We start from the raw sequence: 22,729 nt of genomic DNA on the forward strand, positions 1-22,729 counted from the left end.
TGCGCCCCCCACCCTGTGGGTGGGCTGCCGCCTATTCCCCCGGGCCCGGGCTGGGGCACAGCGCATGGGGGAGGGGAGCGAGTGTATGGGGCGTCTCTCTCTCTCTCTAGGGATGTGTCCCATGGGTGGGGTGGCGTGGTTAGTGGGGCGCTGAAGAAATCAGTCCCCTCCATCTCCTACCTCTGGAAAACGCCCAAGCCCTTGGAGAACTGCCGGCAACGCGACCGTGGGGGCCGGGACCCTCCTCTGTGTCCTCCTGTGGCCCAGTCCAAGGGGCCTGGGCCTGGCCGGGGCTGCATTGGACCCCGACCACCCTGGCGTGTGGACTCGCTAAAAATCGGCGATTAGATATTGGATTCCAGCTTCATTGAGGTCATTTCACTAATGAGTGCACCGGAAAGAGTTTCCTAATCCATCTGTGAGGGTGGCAACTGAAAGAGAATTTTAAAGCTGACAGAATAGGCGAGGAAAGGCATAGGAGATTTCCACACCCAGTAAGGAAGCCTTTCCCGAAATGGAAGAAAGAAACGAGCAAACAGAGACACCGGTAGCCCGCCAGGATCAGAGTCTGCCCCCGAGAGAAAGTACCCTGACCAGGTTCACCCGTGGGTGGGTGGCGAGCTAGCGGCATTCAGAAGAGCGAGGCCCGCAGTCTGTGCAGAAGACACCTGCACTCGGGTGTGTGTGGCGGCACGATTCACAAGCAGCTCCAGATGTTAAGCCAAGGAGAAGCCAGGGAGTTCCCAACGCCCCAGGTGTCCTCAGCCCACGACTGGCTGCTGGGGGAATGCGAAGCCCGGCTCCTTGTCTCAGAGCGGGACAACCAGGAGGTGTGACGTACACCCCGGGGTTCCCAGGAGGATCAGGCTGAAGCTGGGACTTGGCCTGAAAGTGTCCCCTCGCACGGCCACCCCCTTCCCCTTCCTGCTCCTCTACTCCTGGTGCCCCTCCATCCAGGGGCCAGACCTTAAAGAGTCACCCGCAAGAGAATCCTGGTCCCAAAGGAGCCTTCTGGGGGACCCGTGCTGAGAGAGGTTGTGGGCATGGCCCGCTGGGGCTCTGCCCGACCCAGGGCTGAGAGATGCAACCTCCCAGCTCTGGGTCCCTGCAGGGGAAGCGTTGGCAAGCACAGGGCCAGTCCTCCAAAGGCCCAGGTGCAGGGAGCCCAGGCCAAGCAGCCTGTGGAAGAAGCCACCCCGGGAACACGACTGCAGGCCACGGCCCTTCCCACCTCCTCCTCCTCCTCCTGCTCCTCCACACCCCCCCCCGACCTCCCACCCCCACCCCCGACATGGCGCAGGGCTCAGAGACACCTCAGACACTTGCTACCCAAAGTGCAAAGGGCATCAGTTGCTCCTCCAAACCCCCCCCCCCGCCCAGCAGACCGCGTTGTCCAGCCAGCCCCCGGGCCTCCCTGGGGTGCCCAGCACAAAAGTGCAGACAACCACCGGACCCTCAATCTCAGTTTTCGGATGTTTTTGCCACTCTAAGGACCCGCAGGCCAGCTGGGCCTTCTGGCAGGACAGAGAGCCCCGGAATCCGACGTGGAGAGCTGGGTGTACGTCCCCACGAGGAGGCGGTCCCCACCTCCGCGGCTCTCCCCTTGCGGGGGGGGGGAAAGCAGCCACGGGGCCTCGGAGAAGACACCAGGCTGGGCGCCCGCCCCACAGTGGGGGCACGTCCCCCGCAGGCCACTTAGCGACGGCCGCCGGCCGGCGGACGGTTGGGTGGCGCGAGACGCTGCGGCCGCCCTGCTACCGGGTTCCTGGGAGGGCGTCCTGGAACCAGCGTCCACACCAAGCCCTTGGAAGGCCCAGGCGACGGAGGAGCCCCGTCAGGCAGGGGCCGAGGACGGTGACGGCCCGGGCGGGGAGGAGCGTGTCAGGCAGGGGCAGAGGACGGTGACAGGTGACAGGCCGGGCGGGAAGGAGTCATTCAGGCAGGGGCCGAGGAGGAGACGGGGCTGGGTAAGGGTTAGGGTTAGAGTCAGGGCACAAGTCACAATCGCAAAGACCTGGAAGCGACCCGAGTGCCCATCGACCCACCAGTGCGTAAATGAAATGTGGCGCGTGGACACCACGGAGTGCTATTCAGCTAGGAGGAGCAGCGGTGAGAGGGCACCTCTCGTGGTTCTCCTGGCCAGAGCTGGAACCCGTTCCAGTAAGCCAGGTAGCCCAAGAATGGACACACGAGCACCACGTGCTCGCGCTCACCAGCAAATGGGTACGAACCGACGGACACCCAAGTGGACACAGAGGAATCACCTTCATCGGGTGGGTGTCGGGCGGGTGGGGGGAGGGGATGGGCATACACCTCCATTAGGAATGGGGTGGGTGCGCACCGACTGGGGGATGGGCGCACTTGAGGCTCTGACCCGAGGGGGGAGGCTGGGAGAGGGCAACGTACCCGACCTTAACATTGGTACCCCCACAATACGCTGGAACAACATCAGAGGTTAATGAATAAGAACACAGGGGGGAGGGGGGCACGGGCAACACATGTCACCTTAATACTTGGACTCCCATCATCTGCTTGAAAAGAGAGAGAAAAGAAAATGCAATCATAGAGATAAGAGACACTTTTTAAACATAATGAATCCGAAGAGAAAAGTAAAAGGAGGCCTGTGGGGCAGGTCTGGGTGTGACTCCGGATCCCCCAACATCAGGTGCCACCACCAAAGATTCCTACGTGTAGCCCATAGAACCCCAAAAGCAACGGGACGAGTTCTGGTCACATACTCCCTCAAAATGACATCCTGGCCTTCTTCTGGAACTCCCTCCCCTCTCAGACTCTCAAGGTTTCCTCCAGCGTGTCGGTTCCCACAGAGCAGACCTTTGGTCTGAGACCTGACAGTCCAGAAGCCACGCATGCTGCCGCGTGACGGCGGTGTCGCGGCTTGGGACAAGAGGAGGCCCCACGGTGCGGGCTGGGGCGCCAGGCACCGCGGCGGGCGCTGAGGGTGGGGGTGACCCCCGCCCCGGGCCGCCGCCTCGCTCCCAGAGAGGGGACAGAACAAGAGGCAAAACAAAAAAAAAAAAAAAAAAAAAAAAAGAAGCCTACGGCACCCGGTATTCCCAGGCGGTCTCCCATCCAAGTACTAACCAGGCCCGACCCTGCTTAGCTTCTGAGACCAGACGAGATCGGGCGCGTTCAGGGTGGTGTGGCCCTAGACGGCGGAGGGCGCCCCTGCCCCGCTCAAGAAGCCGAGCCTCTCTGCGCTTCCCCGCCGCCTCCTCCCGCCCCAGGCCCCGCGCCGGCGCTGACCCGCACCGGGCGGGCCTGTTGAGTTCACCGGCCGGGTCCGGCGGGCTCCGAGGGACGGGGGTGACAGGCGGGGTGGGGCGGGGCGGGCAGGGAGCGGCGGGCCGGGGTGGGGGGCTGTCTCTCTATACACACACACACACACACACACTCACACTCACACTCACTCACTCACACTCACACAAGATGCGCCTCCACGGCTGGACTCGCCAAGGTGGAGACCTTCCAGCCCCCTTCCTCTCCTCGCCTGGCCCACCCCCAGCTCGTGGCCGCCCCCGCCGCCGCCGCCGCCGCCGCCGCCGCCGCCGCCGCCGCCGATTGCGCACGGGCGGGTCGCCCGCCCTTTGACCCCAGGCAGGGGCCGCCCTCCCCGACAACCCCTTTCAGCTGCGCCCCCCACCCTGTGGGTGGGCTGCCGCCTATTCCCCCGGGCCCGGGCTGGGGCACAGCGCATGGGGGAGGGGAGCGAGTGTATGGGGCGTCTCTCTGTCTCTCTAGGGATGTGTCCCATGGGTGGGGTGGCGTGGTTAGTGGGGCGCTGAAGAAATCAGTCCCCTCCATCTCCTACCTCTGGAAAACGCCCAAGCCCTTGGAGAACTGCCGGCAACGCGACCGTGGGGGCCGGGACCCTCCTCTGTGTCCTCCTGTGGCCCAGTCCAAGGGGCCTGGGCCTGGCCGGGGCTGCATTGGACCCCGACCACCCTGGCGTGTGGACTCGCTAAAAATCGGCGATTAGATATTGGATTCCAGCTTCATTGAGGTCATTTCACTAATGAGTGCACCGGAAAGAGTTTCCTAATCCATCTGTGAGGGTGGCAACTGAAAGAGAATTTTAAAGCTGACAGAATAGGCGAGGAAAGGCATAGGAGATTTCCACACCCAGTAAGGAAGCCTTTCCCGAAATGGAAGAAAGAAACGAGCAAACAGAGACACCGGTAGCCCGCCAGGATCAGAGTCTGCCCCCGAGAGAAAGTACCCTGACCAGGTTCACCCGTGGGTGGGTGGCGAGCTAGCGGCATTCAGAAGAGCGAGGCCCGCAGTCTGTGCAGAAGACACCTGCACTCGGGTGTGTGTGGCGGCACGATTCACAAGCAGCTCCAGATGTTAAGCCAAGGAGAAGCCAGGGAGTTCCCAACGCCCCAGGTGTCCTCAGCCCACGACTGGCTGCTGGGGGAATGCGAAGCCCGGCTCCTTGTCTCAGAGCGGGACAACCAGGAGGTGTGACGTACACCCCGGGGTTCCCAGGAGGATCAGGCTGAAGCTGGGACTTGGCCTGAAAGTGTCCCCTCGCACGGCCACCCCCTTCCCCTTCCTGCTCCTCTACTCCTGGTGCCCCTCCATCCAGGGGCCAGACCTTAAAGAGTCACCCGCAAGAGAATCCTGGTCCCAAAGGAGCCTTCTGGGGGACCCGTGCTGAGAGAGGTTGTGGGCATGGCCCGCTGGGGCTCTGCCCGACCCAGGGCTGAGAGATGCAACCTCCCAGCTCTGGGTCCCTGCAGGGGAAGCGTTGGCAAGCACAGGGCCAGTCCTCCAAAGGCCCAGGTGCAGGGAGCCCAGGCCAAGCAGCCTGTGGAAGAAGCCACCCCGGGAACACGACTGCAGGCCACGGCCCTTCCCACCTCCTCCTCCTCCTCCTCCTCCTGCTCCTCCACCCCCCCCCCCCCGACCTCCCACCCCCACCCCCGACATGGCGCAGGGCTCAGAGACACCTCAGACACTTGCTACCCAAAGTGCAAAGGGCATCAGTTGCTCCTCCAAACCCCCCCCCGCCCAGCAGACCGCGTTGTCCAGCCAGCCCCCGGGCCTCCCTGGGGTGCCCAGCACAAAAGTGCAGACAACCACCGGACCCTCAATCTCAGTTTTCGGATGTTTTTGCCACTCTAAGGACCCGCAGGCCAGCTGGGCCTTCTGGCAGGACAGAGAGCCCCGGAATCCGACGTGGAGAGCTGGGTGTACGTCCCCACGAGGAGGCGGTCCCCACCTCCGCGGCTCTCCCCTTGCGGGGGGGGGGAAAAGCAGCCACGGGGCCTCAGAGAAGACACCAGGCTGGGCGCCCGCCCCACAGTGGGGGCACGTCCCCCGCAGGCCACTTAGCGACGGCCGCCGGCCGGCGGACGGTTGGGTGGCGCGAGACGCTGCGGCCGCCCTGCTACCGGGTTCCTGGGAGGGCGTCCTGGAACCAGCGTCCACACCAAGCCCTTGGAAGGCCCAGGCGACGGAGGAGCCCCGTCAGGCAGGGGCCGAGGACGGTGACGGCCCGGGCGGGGAGGAGCGTGTCAGGCAGGGGCAGAGGACGGTGACAGGTGACAGGCCGGGCGGGAAGGAGTCATTCAGGCAGGGGCCGAGGAGGAGACGGGGCTGGGTAAGGGTTAGGGTTAGAGTCAGGGCACAAGTCACAATCGCAAAGACCTGGAAGCGACCCGAGTGCCCATCGACCCACCAGTGCGTAAATGAAATGTGGCGCGTGGACACCACGGAGTGCTATTCAGCTAGGAGGAGCAGCGGTGAGAGGGCACCTCTCGTGGTTCTCCTGGCCAGAGCTGGAACCCGTTCCAGTAAGCCAGGTAGCCCAAGAATGGACACACGAGCACCACGTGCTCGCGCTCACCAGCAAATGGGTACGAACCGACGGACACCCAAGTGGACACAGAGGAATCACCTTCATCGGGTGGGTGTCGGGCGGGTGGGGGGAGGGGATGGGCATACACCTCCATTAGGAATGGGGTGGGTGCGCACCGACTGGGGGATGGGCGCACTTGAGGCTCTGACCCGAGGGGGGAGGCTGGGAGAGGGCAACGTACCCGACCTTAACATTGGTACCCCCACAATACGCTGGAACAACATCAGAGGTTAATGAATAAGAACACAGGGGGGAGGGGGGCACGGGCAACACATGTCACCTTAATACTTGGACTCCCATCATCTGCTTGAAAAGAGAGAGAAAAGAAAATGCAATCATAGAGATAAGAGACACTTTTTAAACCTAATGAATCCGAAGAGAAAAGTAAAAGGAGGCCTGTGGGGCAGGTCTGGGTGTGACTCCGGATCCCCCAACATCAGGTGCCACCACCAAAGATTCCTACGTGTAGCCCATAGAACCCCAAAAGCAACGGGACGAGTTCTGGTCACATACTCCCTCAAAATGACATCCTGGCCTTCTTCTGGAACTCCCTCCCCTCTCAGACTCTCAAGGTTTCCTCCAGCGTGTCGGTTCCCACAGAGCAGACCTTTGGTCTGAGACCTGACAGTCCAGAAGCCACGCATGCTGCCGCGTGACGGCGGTGTCGCGGCTTGGGACAAGAGGAGGCCCCACGGTGCGGGCTGGGGCGCCAGGCACCGCGGCGGGCGCTGAGGGTGGGGGTGACCCCCGCCCCGGGCCGCCGCCTCGCTCCCAGAGAGGGGACAGAACAAGAGGCAAAACAAAAAAAAAAAAAAAAAAAAAAAAAGAAGCCTACGGCACCCGGTATTCCCAGGCGGTCTCCCATCCAAGTACTAACCAGGCCCGACCCTGCTTAGCTTCTGAGACCAGACGAGATCGGGCGCGTTCAGGGTGGTGTGGCCCTAGACGGCGGAGGGCGCCCCTGCCCCGCTCAAGAAGCCGAGCCTCTCTGCGCTTCCCCGCCGCCTCCTCCCGCCCCAGGCCCCGCGCCGGCGCTGACCCGCACCGGGCGGGCCTGTTGAGTTCACCGGCCGGGTCCGGCGGGCTCCGAGGGACGGGGGTGACAGGCGGGGTGGGGCGGGGCGGGCAGGGAGCGGCGGGCCGGGGTGGGGGGCTGTCTCTCTATACACACACACACACACACACACTCACACTCACACTCACTCACTCACACTCACACAAGATGCGCCTCCACGGCTGGACTCGCCAAGGTGGAGACCTTCCAGCCCCCTTCCTCTCCTCGCCTGGCCCACCCCCAGCTCGTGGCCGCCCCCGCCGCCGCCGCCGCCGCCGCCGCCGCCGATTGCGCACGCGCGGGTCGCCCGCCCTTTGACCCCAGGCAGGGGCCGCCCTCCCCGACAACCCCTTTCAGCTGCGCCCCCCACCCTGTGGGTGGGCTGCCGCCTATTCCCCCGGGCCCGGGCTGGGGCACAGCGCATGGGGGAGGGGAGCGAGTGTATGGGGCGTCTCTCTGTCTCTCTAGGGATGTGTCCCATGGGTGGGGTGGCGTGGTTAGTGGGGCGCTGAAGAAATCAGTCCCCTCCATCTCCTACCTCTGGAAAACGCCCAAGCCCTTGGAGAACTGCCGGCAACGCGACCGTGGGGGCCGGGACCCTCCTCTGTGTCCTCCTGTGGCCCAGTCCAAGGGGCCTGGGCCTGGCCGGGGCTGCATTGGACCCCGACCACCCTGGCGTGTGGACTCGCTAAAAATCGGCGATTAGATATTGGATTCCAGCTTCATTGAGGTCATTTCACTAATGAGTGCACCGGAAAGAGTTTCCTAATCCATCTGTGAGGGTGGCAACTGAAAGAGAATTTTAAAGCTGACAGAATAGGCGAGGAAAGGCATAGGAGATTTCCACACCCAGTAAGGAAGCCTTTCCCGAAATGGAAGAAAGAAACGAGCAAACAGAGACACCGGTAGCCCGCCAGGATCAGAGTCTGCCCCCGAGAGAAAGTACCCTGACCAGGTTCACCCGTGGGTGGGTGGCGAGCTAGCGGCATTCAGAAGAGCGAGGCCCGCAGTCTGTGCAGAAGACACCTGCACTCGGGTGTGTGTGGCGGCACGATTCACAAGCAGCTCCAGATGTTAAGCCAAGGAGAAGCCAGGGAGTTCCCAACGCCCCAGGTGTCCTCAGCCCACGACTGGCTGCTGGGGGAATGCGAAGCCCGGCTCCTTGTCTCAGAGCGGGACAACCAGGAGGTGTGACGTACACCCCGGGGTTCCCAGGAGGATCAGGCTGAAGCTGGGACTTGGCCTGAAAGTGTCCCCTCGCACGGCCACCCCCTTCCCCTTCCTGCTCCTCTACTCCTGGTGCCCCTCCATCCAGGGGCCAGACCTTAAAGAGTCACCCGCAAGAGAATCCTGGTCCCAAAGGAGCCTTCTGGGGGACCCGTGCTGAGAGAGGTTGTGGGCATGGCCCGCTGGGGCTCTGCCCGACCCAGGGCTGAGAGATGCAACCTCCCAGCTCTGGGTCCCTGCAGGGGAAGCGTTGGCAAGCACAGGGCCAGTCCTCCAAAGGCCCAGGTGCAGGGAGCCCAGGCCAAGCAGCCTGTGGAAGAAGCCACCCCGGGAACACGACTGCAGGCCACGGCCCTTCCCACCTCCTCCTCCTCCTCCTCCTCCTGCTCCTCCACACCCCCCCCGACCTCCCACCCCCACCCCCGACATGGCGCAGGGCTCAGAGACACCTCAGACACTTGCTACCCAAAGTGCAAAGGGCATCAGTTGCTCCTCCAAACCCCCCCCCCGCCCAGCAGACCGCGTTGTCCAGCCAGCCCCCGGGCCTCCCTGGGGTGCCCAGCACAAAAGTGCAGACAACCACCGGACCCTCAATCTCAGTTTTCGGATGTTTTTGCCACTCTAAGGACCCGCAGGCCAGCTGGGCCTTCTGGCAGGACAGAGAGCCCCGGAATCCGACGTGGAGAGCTGGGTGTACGTCCCCACGAGGAGGCGGTCCCCACCTCCGCGGCTCTCCCCTTGCGGGGGGGGGGAAAAGCAGCCACGGGGCCTCAGAGAAGACACCAGGCTGGGCGCCCGCCCCACAGTGGGGGCACGTCCCCCGCAGGCCACTTAGCGACGGCCGCCGGCCGGCGGACGGTTGGGTGGCGCGAGACGCTGCGGCCGCCCTGCTACCGGGTTCCTGGGAGGGCGTCCTGGAACCAGCGTCCACACCAAGCCCTTGGAAGGCCCAGGCGACGGAGGAGCCCCGTCAGGCAGGGGCCGAGGACGGTGACGGCCCGGGCGGGGAGGAGCGTGTCAGGCAGGGGCAGAGGACGGTGACAGGTGACAGGCCGGGCGGGAAGGAGTCATTCAGGCAGGGGCCGAGGAGGAGACGGGGCTGGGTAAGGGTTAGGGTTAGAGTCAGGGCACAAGTCACAATCGCAAAGACCTGGAAGCGACCCGAGTGCCCATCGACCCACCAGTGCGTAAATGAAATGTGGCGCGTGGACACCACGGAGTGCTATTCAGCTAGGAGGAGCAGCGGTGAGAGGGCACCTCTCGTGGTTCTCCTGGCCAGAGCTGGAACCCGTTCCAGTAAGCCAGGTAGCCCAAGAATGGACACACGAGCACCACGTGCTCGCGCTCACCAGCAAATGGGTACGAACCGACGGACACCCAAGTGGACACAGAGGAATCACCTTCATCGGGTGGGTGTCGGGCGGGTGGGGGGAGGGGATGGGCATACACCTCCATTAGGAATGGGGTGGGTGCGCACCGACTGGGGGATGGGCGCACTTGAGGCTCTGACCCGAGGGGGGAGGCTGGGAGAGGGCAACGTACCCGACCTTAACATTGGTACCCCCACAATACGCTGGAACAACATCAGAGGTTAATGAATAAGAACACAGGGGGGAGGGGGGCACGGGCAACACATGTCACCTTAATACTTGGACTCCCATCATCTGCTTGAAAAGAGAGAGAAAAGAAAATGCAATCATAGAGATAAGAGACACTTTTTAAACATAATGAATCCGAAGAGAAAAGTAAAAGGAGGCCTGTGGGGCAGGTCTGGGTGTGACTCCGGATCCCCCAACATCAGGTGCCACCACCAAAGATTCCTACGTGTAGCCCATAGAACCCCAAAAGCAACGGGACGAGTTCTGGTCACATACTCCCTCAAAATGACATCCTGGCCTTCTTCTGGAACTCCCTCCCCTCTCAGACTCTCAAGGTTTCCTCCAGCGTGTCGGTTCCCACAGAGCAGACCTTTGGTCTGAGACCTGACAGTCCAGAAGCCACGCATGCTGCCGCGTGACGGCGGTGTCGCGGCTTGGGACAAGAGGAGGCCCCACGGTGCGGGCTGGGGCGCCAGGCACCGCGGCGGGCGCTGAGGGTGGGGGTGACCCCCGCCCCGGGCCGCCGCCTCGCTCCCAGAGAGGGGACAGAACAAGAGGCAAAACAAAAAAAAAAAAAAAAAAAAAAAAAGAAGCCTACGGCACCCGGTATTCCCAGGCGGTCTCCCATCCAAGTACTAACCAGGCCCGACCCTGCTTAGCTTCTGAGACCAGACGAGATCGGGCGCGTTCAGGGTGGTGTGGCCCTAGACGGCGGAGGGCGCCCCTGCCCCGCTCAAGAAGCCGAGCCTCTCTGCGCTTCCCCGCCGCCTCCTCCCGCCCCAGGCCCCGCGCCGGCGCTGACCCGCACCGGGCGGGCCTGTTGAGTTCACCGGCCGGGTCCGGCGGGCTCCGAGGGACGGGGGTGACAGGCGGGGTGGGGCGGGGCGGGCAGGGAGCGGCGGGCCGGGGTGGGGGGCTGTCTCTCTATACACACACACACACACACACACTCACACTCACACTCACTCACTCACACTCACACAAGATGCGCCTCCACGGCTGGACTCGCCAAGGTGGAGACCTTCCAGCCCCCTTCCTCTCCTCGCCTGGCCCACCCCCAGCTCGTGGCCGCCCCCGCCGCCGCCGCCGCCGCCGCCGCCGCCGCCGCCGCCGCCGCCGCCGCCGCCGATTGCGCACGCGCGGGTCGCCCGCCCTTTGACCCCAGGCAGGGGCCGCCCTCCCCGACAACCCCTTTCAGCTGCGCCCCCCACCCTGTGGGTGGGCTGCCGCCTATTCCCCCGGGCCCGGGCTGGGGCACAGCGCATGGGGGAGGGGAGCGAGTGTATGGGGCGTCTCTCTGTCTCTCTAGGGATGTGTCCCATGGGTGGGGTGGCGTGGTTAGTGGGGCGCTGAAGAAATCAGTCCCCTCCATCTCCTACCTCTGGAAAACGCCCAAGCCCTTGGAGAACTGCCGGCAACGCGACCGTGGGGGCCGGGACCCTCCTCTGTGTCCTCCTGTGGCCCAGTCCAAGGGGCCTGGGCCTGGCCGGGGCTGCATTGGACCCCGACCACCCTGGCGTGTGGACTCGCTAAAAATCGGCGATTAGATATTGGATTCCAGCTTCATTGAGGTCATTTCACTAATGAGTGCACCGGAAAGAGTTTCCTAATCCATCTGTGAGGGTGGCAACTGAAAGAGAATTTTAAAGCTGACAGAATAGGCGAGGAAAGGCATAGGAGATTTCCACACCCAGTAAGGAAGCCTTTCCCGAAATGGAAGAAAGAAACGAGCAAACAGAGACACCGGTAGCCCGCCAGGATCAGAGTCTGCCCCCGAGAGAAAGTACCCTGACCAGGTTCACCCGTGGGTGGGTGGCGAGCTAGCGGCATTCAGAAGAGCGAGGCCCGCAGTCTGTGCAGAAGACACCTGCACTCGGGTGTGTGTGGCGGCACGATTCACAAGCAGCTCCAGATGTTAAGCCAAGGAGAAGCCAGGGAGTTCCCAACGCCCCAGGTGTCCTCAGCCCACGACTGGCTGCTGGGGGAATGCGAAGCCCGGCTCCTTGTCTCAGAGCGGGACAACCAGGAGGTGTGACGTACACCCCGGGGTTCCCAGGAGGATCAGGCTGAAGCTGGGACTTGGCCTGAAAGTGTCCCCTCGCACGGCCACCCCCTTCCCCTTCCTGCTCCTCTACTCCTGGTGCCCCTCCATCCAGGGGCCAGACCTTAAAGAGTCACCCGCAAGAGAATCCTGGTCCCAAAGGAGCCTTCTGGGGGACCCGTGCTGAGAGAGGTTGTGGGCATGGCCCGCTGGGGCTCTGCCCGACCCAGGGCTGAGAGATGCAACCTCCCAGCTCTGGGTCCCTGCAGGGGAAGCGTTGGCAAGCACAGGGCCAGTCCTCCAAAGGCCCAGGTGCAGGGAGCCCAGGCCAAGCAGCCTGTGGAAGAAGCCACCCCGGGAACACGACTGCAGGCCACGGCCCTTCCCACCTCCTCCTCCTCCTCCTCCTCCTGCTCCTCCACCCCCCCCCGACCTCCCACCCCCACCCCCGACATGGCGCAGGGCTCAGAGACACCTCAGACACTTGCTACCCAAAGTGCAAAGGGCATCAGTTGCTCCTCCAAACCCCCCCCCCGCCCAGCAGACCGCGTTGTCCAGCCAGCCCCCGGGCCTCCCTGGGGTGCCCAGCACAAAAGTGCAGACAACCACCGGACCCTCAATCTCAGTTTTCGGATGTTTTTGCCACTCTAAGGACCCGCAGGCCAGCTGGGCCTTCTGGCAGGACAGAGAGCCCCGGAATCCGACGTGGAGAGCTGGGTGTACGTCCCCACGAGGAGGCGGTCCCCACCTCCGCGGCTCTCCCCTTGCGGGGGGGGGGAAAAGCAGCCACGGGGCCTCAGAGAAGACACCAGGCTGGGCGCCCGCCCCACAGTGGGGGCACGTCCCCCGCAGGCCACTTAGCGACGGCCGCCGGCCGGCGGACGGTTGGGTGGCGCGAGACGCTGCGGCCGCCCTGCTACCGGGTTCCTGGGAGGGCGTCCTGGAACCAGCGTCCACACCAAGCCCTTGGAAGGCCCAGGCGACGGAGGAGCCCCGTCAGGCAGGGGCCGAGGACGGTGACGGCCCGGGCGGGGAGGAGCGTGTCAGGCAGGGGCAGAGGACGGTGACAGGTGACAGGCCGGGCGGGAAGGAGTCATTCAGGCAGGGGCCGAGGAGGAGACGGGGCTGGGTAAGGGTTAGGGTTAGAGTCAGGGCACAAGTCACAATCGCAAAGACCTGGAAGCGACCCGAGTGCCCATCGACCCACCAGTGCGTAAATGAAATGTGGCGCGTGGACACCACGGAGTGCTATTCAGCTAGGAGGAGCAGCGGTGAGAGGGCACCTCTCGTGGTTCTCCTGGCCAGAGCTGGAACCCGTTCCAGTAAGCCAGGTAGCCCAAGAATGGACACACGAGCACCACGTGCTCGCGCTCACCAGCAAATGGGTACGAACCGACGGACACCCAAGTGGACACAGAGGAATCACCTTCATCGGGTGGGTGTCGGGCGGGTGGGGAAAGGGGATGGGCATACACCTCCATTAGGAATGGGGTGGGTGCGCACCGACTGGGGGATGGGCGCACTTGAGGCTCTGACCCGAGGGGGGAGGCTGGGAGAGGGCAACGTACCCGACCTTAACATTGGTACCCCCACAATACGCTGGAACAACATCAGAGGTTAATGAATAAGAACACAGGGGGGAGGGGGGCACGGGCAACACATGTCACCTTAATACTTGGACTCCCATCATCTGCTTGAAAAGAGAGAGAAAAGAAAATGCAATCATAGAGATAAGAGACACTTTTTAAACATAATGAATCCGAAGAGAAAAGTAAAAGGAGGCCTGTGGGGCAGGTCTGGGTGTGACTCCGGATCCCCCAACATCAGGTGCCACCACCAAAGATTCCTACGTGTAGCCCATAGAACCCCAAAAGCAACGGGACGAGTTCTGGTCACATACTCCCTCAAAATGACATCCTGGCCTTCTTCTGGAACTCCCTCCCCTCTCAGACTCTCAAGGTTTCCTCCAGCGTGTCGGTTCCCACAGAGCAGACCTTTGGTCTGAGACCTGACAGTCCAGAAGCCACGCATGCTGCCGCGTGACGGCGGTGTCGCGGCTTGGGACAAGAGGAGGCCCCACGGTGCGGGCTGGGGCGCCAGGCACCGCGGCGGGCGCTGAGGGTGGGGGTGACCCCCGCCCCGGGCCGCCGCCTCGCTCCCAGAGAGGGGACAGAACAAGAGGCAAAACAAAAAAAAAAAAAAAAAAAAAAAAGAAGCCTACGGCACCCGGTATTCCCAGGCGGTCTCCCATCCAAGTACTAACCAGGCCCGACCCTGCTTAGCTTCTGAGACCAGACGAGATCGGGCGCGTTCAGGGTGGTGTGGCCCTAGACGGCGGAGGGCGCCCCTGCCCCGCTCAAGAAGCCGAGCCTCTCTGCGCTTCCCCGCCGCCTCCTCCCGCCCCAGGCCCCGCGCCGGCGCTGACCCGCACCGGGCGGGCCTGTTGAGTTCACCGGCCGGGTCCGGCGGGCTCCGAGGGACGGGGGTGACAGGCGGGGTGGGGCGGGGCGGGCAGGGAGCGGCGGGCCGGGGTGGGGGGCTGTCTCTCTATACACACACACACACACACACACTCACACTCACACTCACTCACTCACACTCACACAAGATGCGCCTCCACGGCTGGACTCGCCAAGGTGGAGACCTTCCAGCCCCCTTCCTCTCCTCGCCTGGCCCACCCCCAGCTCGTGGCCGCCCCCGCCGCCGCCGCCGCCGCCGCCGCCGCCGCCGCCGCCGCCGCCGCCGCCGATTGCGCACGCGCGGGTCGCCCGCCCTTTGACCCCAGGCAGGGGCCGCCCTCCCCGACAACCCCTTTCAGCTGCGCCCCCCACCCTGTGGGTGGGCTGCCGCCTATTCCCCCGGGCCCGGGCTGGGGCACAGCGCATGGGGGAGGGGAGCGAGTGTATGGGGCGTCTCTCTCTCTCTCTAGGGATGTGTCCCATGGGTGGGGTGGCGTGGTTAGTGGGGCGCTGAAGAAATCAGTCCCCTCCATCTCCTACCTCTGGAAAACGCCCAAGCCCTTGGAGAACTGCCGGCAACGCGACCGTGGGGGCCGGGACCCTCCTCTGTGTCCTCCTGTGGCCCAGTCCAAGGGGCCTGGGCCTGGCCGGGGCTGCATTGGACCCCGACCACCCTGGCGTGTGGACTCGCTAAAAATCGGCGATTAGATATTGGATTCCAGCTTCATTGAGGTCATTTCACTAATGAGTGCACCGGAAAGAGTTTCCTAATCCATCTGTGAGGGTGGCAACTGAAAGAGAATTTTAAAGCTGACAGAATAGGCGAGGAAAGGCATAGGAGATTTCCACACCCAGTAAGGAAGCCTTTCCCGAAATGGAAGAAAGAAACGAGCAAACAGAGACACCGGTAGCCCGCCAGGATCAGAGTCTGCCCCCGAGAGAAAGTACCCTGACCAGGTTCACCCGTGGGTGGGTGGCGAGCTAGCGGCATTCAGAAGAGCGAGGCCCGCAGTCTGTGCAGAAGACACCTGCACTCGGGTGTGTGTGGCGGCACGATTCACAAGCAGCTCCAGATGTTAAGCCAAGGAGAAGCCAGGGAGTTCCCAACGCCCCAGGTGTCCTCAGCCCACGACTGGCTGCTGGGGGAATGCGAAGCCCGGCTCCTTGTCTCAGAGCGGGACAACCAGGAGGTGTGACGTACACCCCGGGGTTCCCAGGAGGATCAGGCTGAAGCTGGGACTTGGCCTGAAAGTGTCCCCTCGCACGGCCACCCCCTTCCCCTTCCTGCTCCTCTACTCCTGGTGCCCCTCCATCCAGGGGCCAGACCTTAAAGAGTCACCCGCAAGAGAATCCTGGTCCCAAAGGAGCCTTCTGGGGGACCCGTGCTGAGAGAGGTTGTGGGCATGGCCCGCTGGGGCTCTGCCCGACCCAGGGCTGAGAGATGCAACCTCCCAGCTCTGGGTCCCTGCAGGGGAAGCGTTGGCAAGCACAGGGCCAGTCCTCCAAAGGCCCAGGTGCAGGGAGCCCAGGCCAAGCAGCCTGTGGAAGAAGCCACCCCGGGAACACGACTGCAGGCCACGGCCCTTCCCACCTCCTCCTCCTCCTCCTCCTCCTCCTCCTGCTCCTCCACCCCCCCCCCCGACCTCCCACCCCCACCCCCGACATGGCGCAGGGCTCAGAGACACCTCAGACACTTGCTACCCAAAGTGCAAAGGGCATCAGTTGCTCCTCCAAACCCCCCCCCCGCCCAGCAGACCGCGTTGTCCAGCCAGCCCCCGGGCCTCCCTGGGGTGCCCAGCACAAAAGTGCAGACAACCACCGGACCCTCAATCTCAGTTTTCGGATGTTTTTGCCACTCTAAGGACCCGCAGGCCAGCTGGGCCTTCTGGCAGGACAGAGAGCCCCGGAATCCGACGTGGAGAGCTGGGTGTACGTCCCCACGAGGAGGCGGTCCCCACCTCCGCGGCTCTCCCCTTGCGGGGGGGGGGAAAAGCAGCCACGGGGCCTCGGAGAAGACACCAGGCTGGGCGCCCGCCCCACAGTGGGGGCACGTCCCCCGCAGGCCACTTAGCGACGGCCGCCGGCCGGCGGACGGTTGGGTGGCGCGAGACGCTGCGGCCGCCCTGCTACCGGGTTCCTGGGAGGGCGTCCTGGAACCAGCGTCCACACCAAGCCCTTGGAAGGCCCAGGCGACGGAGGAGCCCCGTCAGGCAGGGGCCGAGGACGGTGACGGCCCGGGCGGGGAGGAGCGTGTCAGGCAGGGGCAGAGGACGGTGACAGGTGACAGGCCGGGCGGGAAGGAGTCATTCAGGCAGGGGCCGAGGAGGAGACGGGGCTGGGTAAGGGTTAGGGTTAGAGTCAGGGCACAAGTCACAATCGCAAAGACCTGGAAGCGACCCGAGTGCCCATCGACCCACCAGTGCGTAAATGAAATGTGGCGCGTGGACACCACGGAGTGCTATTCAGCTAGGAGGAGCAGCGGTGAGAGGGCACCTCTCGTGGTTCTCCTGGCCAGAGCTGGAACCCGTTCCAGTAAGCCAGGTAGCCCAAGAATGGACACACGAGCACCACGTGCTCGCGCTCACCAGCAAATGGGTACGAACCGACGGACACCCAAGTGGACACAGAGGAATCACCTTCATCGGGTGGGTGTCGGGCGGGTGGGGGGAGGGGATGGGCATACACCTCCATTAGGAATGGGGTGGGTGCGCACCGACTGGGGGATGGGCGCACTTGAGGCTCTGACCCGAGGGGGGAGGCTGGGAGAGGGCAACGTACCCGACCTTAACATTGGTACCCCCACAATACGCTGGAACAACATCAGAGGTTAATGAATAAGAACACAGGGGGGAGGGGGGCACGGGCAACACATGTCACCTTAATACTTGGACTCCCATCATCTGCTTGAAAAGAGAGAGAAAAGAAAATGCAATCATAGAGATAAGAGACACTTTTTAAACATAATGAATCCGAAGAGAAAAGTAAAAGGAGGCCTGTGGGGCAGGTCTGGGTGTGACTCCGGATCCCCCAACATCAGGTGCCACCACCAAAGATTCCTACGTGTAGCCCATAGAACCCCAAAAGCAACGGGACGAGTTCTGGTCACATACTCCCTCAAAATGACATCCTGGCCTTCTTCTGGAACTCCCTCCCCTCTCAGACTCTCAAGGTTTCCTCCAGCGTGTCGGTTCCCACAGAGCAGACCTTTGGTCTGAGACCTGACAGTCCAGAAGCCACGCATGCTGCCGCGTGACGGCGGTGTCGCGGCTTGGGACAAGAGGAGGCCCCACGGTGCGGGCTGGGGCGCCAGGCACCGCGGCGGGCGCTGAGGGTGGGGGTGACCCCCGCCCCGGGCCGCCGCCTCGCTCCCAGAGAGGGGACAGAACAAGAGGCAAAACAAAAAAAAAAAAAAAAAAAAAAAAGAAGCCTACGGCACCCGGTATTCCCAGGCGGTCTCCCATCCAAGTACTAACCAGGCCCGACCCTGCTTAGCTTCTGAGACCAGACGAGATCGGGCGCGTTCAGGGTGGTGTGGCCCTAGACGGCGGAGGGCGCCCCTGCCCCGCTCAAGAAGCCGAGCCTCTCTGCGCTTCCCCGCCGCCTCCTCCCGCCCCAGGCCCCGCGCCGGCGCTGACCCGCACCGGGCGGGCCTGTTGAGTTCACCGGCCGGGTCCGGCGGGCTCCGAGGGACGGGGGTGACAGGCGGGGTGGGGCGGGGCGGGCAGGGAGCGGCGGGCCGGGGTGGGGGGCTGTCTCTCTATACACACACACACACACACACACTCACACTCACACTCACTCACTCACACTCACACAAGATGCGCCTCCACGGCTGGACTCGCCAAGGTGGAGACCTTCCAGCCCCCTTCCTCTCCTCGCCTGGCCCACCCCCAGCTCGTGGCCGCCCCCGCCGCCGCCGCCGCCGCCGCCGCCGCCGCCGCCGCCGCCGCCGCCGCCGCCGATTGCGCACGCGCGGGTCGCCCGCCCTTTGACCCCAGGCAGGGGCCGCCCTCCCCGACAACCCCTTTCAGCTGCGCCCCCCACCCTGTGGGTGGGCTGCCGCCTATTCCCCCGGGCCCGGGCTGGGGCACAGCGCATGGGGGAGGGGAGCGAGTGTATGGGGCGTCTCTCTCTCTCTCTAGGGATGTGTCCCATGGGTGGGGTGGCGTGGTTAGTGGGGCGCTGAAGAAATCAGTCCCCTCCATCTCCTACCTCTGGAAAACGCCCAAGCCCTTGGAGAACTGCCGGCAACGCGACCGTGGGGGCCGGGACCCTCCTCTGTGTCCTCCTGTGGCCCAGTCCAAGGGGCCTGGGCCTGGCCGGGGCTGCATTGGACCCCGACCACCCTGGCGTGTGGACTCGCTAAAAATCGGCGATTAGATATTGGATTCCAGCTTCATTGAGGTCATTTCACTAATGAGTGCACCGGAAAGAGTTTCCTAATCCATCTGTGAGGGTGGCAACTGAAAGAGAATTTTAAAGCTGACAGAATAGGCGAGGAAAGGCATAGGAGATTTCCACACCCAGTAAGGAAGCCTTTCCCGAAATGGAAGAAAGAAACGAGCAAACAGAGACACCGGTAGCCCGCCAGGATCAGAGTCTGCCCCCGAGAGAAAGTACCCTGACCAGGTTCACCCGTGGGTGGGTGGCGAGCTAGCGGCATTCAGAAGAGCGAGGCCCGCAGTCTGTGCAGAAGACACCTGCACTCGGGTGTGTGTGGCGGCACGATTCACAAGCAGCTCCAGATGTTAAGCCAAGGAGAAGCCAGGGAGTTCCCAACGCCCCAGGTGTCCTCAGCCCACGACTGGCTGCTGGGGGAATGCGAAGCCCGGCTCCTTGTCTCAGAGCGGGACAACCAGGAGGTGTGACGTACACCCCGGGGTTCCCAGGAGGATCAGGCTGAAGCTGGGACTTGGCCTGAAAGTGTCCCCTCGCACGGCCACCCCCTTCCCCTTCCTGCTCCTCTACTCCTGGTGCCCCTCCATCCAGGGGCCAGACCTTAAAGAGTCACCCGCAAGAGAATCCTGGTCCCAAAGGAGCCTTCTGGGGGACCCGTGCTGAGAGAGGTTGTGGGCATGGCCCGCTGGGGCTCTGCCCGACCCAGGGCTGAGAGATGCAACCTCCCAGCTCTGGGTCCCTGCAGGGGAAGCGTTGGCAAGCACAGGGCCAGTCCTCCAAAGGCCCAGGTGCAGGGAGCCCAGGCCAAGCAGCCTGTGGAAGAAGCCACCCCGGGAACACGACTGCAGGCCACGGCCCTTCCCACCTCCTCCTCCTCCTCCTCCTCCTCCTCCTGCTCCTCCACCCCCCCCCCGACCTCCCACCCCCACCCCCGACATGGCGCAGGGCTCAGAGACACCTCAGACACTTGCTACCCAAAGTGCAAAGGGCATCAGTTGCTCCTCCAAACCCCCCCCCCGCCCAGCAGACCGCGTTGTCCAGCCAGCCCCCGGGCCTCCCTGGGGTGCCCAGCACAAAAGTGCAGACAACCACCGGACCCTCAATCTCAGTTTTCGGATGTTTTTGCCACTCTAAGGACCCGCAGGCCAGCTGGGCCTTCTGGCAGGACAGAGAGCCCCGGAATCCGACGTGGAGAGCTGGGTGTACGTCCCCACGAGGAGGCGGTCCCCACCTCCGCGGCTCTCCCCTTGCGGGGGGGGGGAAAAGCAGCCACGGGGCCTCGGAGAAGACACCAGGCTGGGCGCCCGCCCCACAGTGGGGGCACGTCCCCCGCAGGCCACTTAGCGACGGCCGCCGGCCGGCGGACGGTTGGGTGGCGCGAGACGCTGCGGCCGCCCTGCTACCGGGTTCCTGGGAGGGCGTCCTGGAACCAGCGTCCACACCAAGCCCTTGGAAGGCCCAGGCGACGGAGGAGCCCCGTCAGGCAGGGGCCGAGGACGGTGACGGCCCGGGCGGGGAGGAGCGTGTCAGGCAGGGGCAGAGGACGGTGACAGGTGACAGGCCGGGCGGGAAGGAGTCATTCAGGCAGGGGCCGAGGAGGAGACGGGGCTGGGTAAGGGTTAGGGTTAGAGTCAGGGCACAAGTCACAATCGCAAAGACCTGGAAGCGACCCGAGTGCCCATCGACCCACCAGTGCGTAAATGAAATGTGGCGCGTGGACACCACGGAGTGCTATTCAGCTAGGAGGAGCAGCGGTGAGAGGGCACCTCTCGTGGTTCTCCTGGCCAGAGCTGGAACCCGTTCCAGTAAGCCAGGTAGCCCAAGAATGGACACACGAGCACCACGTGCTCGCGCTCACCAGCAAATGGGTACGAACCGACGGACACCCAAGTGGACACAGAGGAATCACCTTCATCGGGTGGGTGTCGGGCGGGTGGGGGGAGGGGATGGGCATACACCTCCATTAGGAATGGGGTGGGTGCGCACCGACTGGGGGATGGGCGCACTTGAGGCTCTGACCCGAGGGGGGAGGCTGGGAGAGGGCAACGTACCCGACCTTAACATTGGTACCCCCACAATACGCTGGAACAACATCAGAGGTTAATGAATAAGAACACAGGGGGGAGGGGGGCACGGGCAACACATGTCACCTTAATACTTGGACTCCCATCATCTGCTTGAAAAGAGAGAGAAAAGAAAATGCAATCATAGAGATAAGAGACACTTTTTAAACATAATGAATCCGAAGAGAAAAGTAAAAGGAGGCCTGTGGGGCAGGTCTGGGTGTGACTCCGGATCCCCCAACATCAGGTGCCACCACCAAAGATTCCTACGTGTAGCCCATAGAACCCCAAAAGCAACGGGACGAGTTCTGGTCACATACTCCCTCAAAATGACATCCTGGCCTTCTTCTGGAACTCCCTCCCCTCTCAGACTCTCAAGGTTTCCTCCAGCGTGTCGGTTCCCACAGAGCAGACCTTTGGTCTGAGACCTGACAGTCCAGAAGCCACGCATGCTGCCGCGTGACGGCGGTGTCGCGGCTTGGGACAAGAGGAGGCCCCACGGTGCGGGCTGGGGCGCCAGGCACCGCGGCGGGCGCTGAGGGTGGGGGTGACCCCCGCCCCGGGCCGCCGCCTCGCTCCCAGAGAGGGGACAGAACAAGAGGCAAAACAAAAAAAAAAAAAAAAAAAAAAAAGAAGCCTACGGCACCCGGTATTCCCAGGCGGTCTCCCATCCAAGTACTAACCAGGCCCGACCCTGCTTAGCTTCTGAGACCAGACGAGATCGGGCGCGTTCAGGGTGGTGTGGCCCTAGACGGCGGAGGGCGCCCCTGCCCCGCTCAAGAAGCCGAGCCTCTCTGCGCTTCCCCGCCGCCTCCTCCCGCCCCAGGCCCCGCGCCGGCGCTGACCCGCACCGGGCGGGCCTGTTGAGTTCACCGGCCGGGTCCGGCGGGCTCCGAGGGACGGGGGTGACAGGCGGGGTGGGGCGGGGCGGGCAGGGAGCGGCGGGCCGGGGTGGGGGGCTGTCTCTCTATACACACACACACACACACACACTCACACTCACACTCACTCACTCACACTCACACAAGATGCGCCTCCACGGCTGGACTCGCCAAGGTGGAGACCTTCCAGCCCCCTTCCTCTCCTCGCCTGGCCCACCCCCAGCTCGTGGCCGCCCCCGCCGCCGCCGCCGCCGCCGCCGCCGCCGCCGCCGCCGCCGCCGCCGCCGCCGCCGCCGCCGATTGCGCACGCGCGGGTCGCCCGCCCTTTGACCCCAGGCAGGGGCCGCCCTCCCCGACAACCCCTTTCAGCTGCGCCCCCCACCCTGTGGGTGGGCTGCCGCCTATTCCCCCGGGCCCGGGCTGGGGCACAGCGCATGGGGGAGGGGAGCGAGTGTATGGGGCGTCTCTCTCTCTCTCTAGGGATGTGTCCCATGGGTGGGGTGGCGTGGTTAGTGGGGCGCTGAAGAAATCAGTCCCCTCCATCTCCTACCTCTGGAAAACGCCCAAGCCCTTGGAGAACTGCCGGCAACGCGACCGTGGGGGCCGGGACCCTCCTCTGTGTCCTCCTGTGGCCCAGTCCAAGGGGCCTGGGCCTGGCCGGGGCTGCATTGGACCCCGACCACCCTGGCGTGTGGACTCGCTAAAAATCGGCGATTAGATATTGGATTCCAGCTTCATTGAGGTCATTTCACTAATGAGTGCACCGGAAAGAGTTTCCTAATCCATCTGTGAGGGTGGCAACTGAAAGAGAATTTTAAAGCTGACAGAATAGGCGAGGAAAGGCATAGGAGATTTCCACACCCAGTAAGGAAGCCTTTCCCGAAATGGAAGAAAGAAACGAGCAAACAGAGACACCGGTAGCCCGCCAGGATCAGAGTCTGCCCCCGAGAGAAAGTACCCTGACCAGGTTCACCCGTGGGTGGGTGGCGAGCTAGCGGCATTCAGAAGAGCGAGGCCCGCAGTCTGTGCAGAAGACACCTGCACTCGGGTGTGTGTGGCGGCACGATTCACAAGCAGCTCCAGATGTTAAGCCAAGGAGAAGCCAGGGAGTTCCCAACGCCCCAGGT

The 22,729-nt window shown here is 63.7% G+C and overlaps 6 non-coding genes across 6 annotated transcripts; all 6 read right to left on the minus strand.

Moving 5' to 3' along the window:
• Positions 1-3,053: 3,053 nt before the first annotated feature.
• LOC142866196 (5S ribosomal RNA) lies at positions 3,054-3,172 on the minus strand. Its single transcript, XR_012916237.1, has one exon. It is a non-coding gene; the product is annotated as a 5S ribosomal RNA (ribosomal RNA).
• Positions 3,173-6,709: 3,537 nt separating this feature from the next.
• Positions 6,710-6,828, minus strand: LOC142866207 (5S ribosomal RNA). The gene has a single exon (XR_012916248.1). It is a non-coding gene; the product is annotated as a 5S ribosomal RNA (ribosomal RNA).
• Positions 6,829-10,351: 3,523 nt separating this feature from the next.
• Positions 10,352-10,470, minus strand: LOC142866218 (5S ribosomal RNA). The gene has a single exon (XR_012916259.1). It is a non-coding gene; the product is annotated as a 5S ribosomal RNA (ribosomal RNA).
• A 3,545-nt stretch (positions 10,471-14,015) lies between these two features.
• LOC142866229 (5S ribosomal RNA) lies at positions 14,016-14,134 on the minus strand. Its single transcript, XR_012916270.1, has one exon. It is a non-coding gene; the product is annotated as a 5S ribosomal RNA (ribosomal RNA).
• Positions 14,135-17,684: 3,550 nt separating this feature from the next.
• LOC142866240 (5S ribosomal RNA) lies at positions 17,685-17,803 on the minus strand. The gene has a single exon (XR_012916281.1). It is a non-coding gene; the product is annotated as a 5S ribosomal RNA (ribosomal RNA).
• Positions 17,804-21,355: 3,552 nt separating this feature from the next.
• LOC142866251 (5S ribosomal RNA) lies at positions 21,356-21,474 on the minus strand. The gene has a single exon (XR_012916292.1). It is a non-coding gene; the product is annotated as a 5S ribosomal RNA (ribosomal RNA).
• Between the last annotated feature and the right edge of the window lie 1,255 nt (positions 21,475-22,729).

This window comes from Microcebus murinus, unplaced genomic scaffold (assembly GCF_040939455.1).
Source record: "Microcebus murinus isolate Inina unplaced genomic scaffold, M.murinus_Inina_mat1.0 scaf002_hap2_Mmur4.0, whole genome shotgun sequence".
NCBI lineage: Eukaryota > Metazoa > Chordata > Mammalia > Primates > Cheirogaleidae > Microcebus > Microcebus murinus.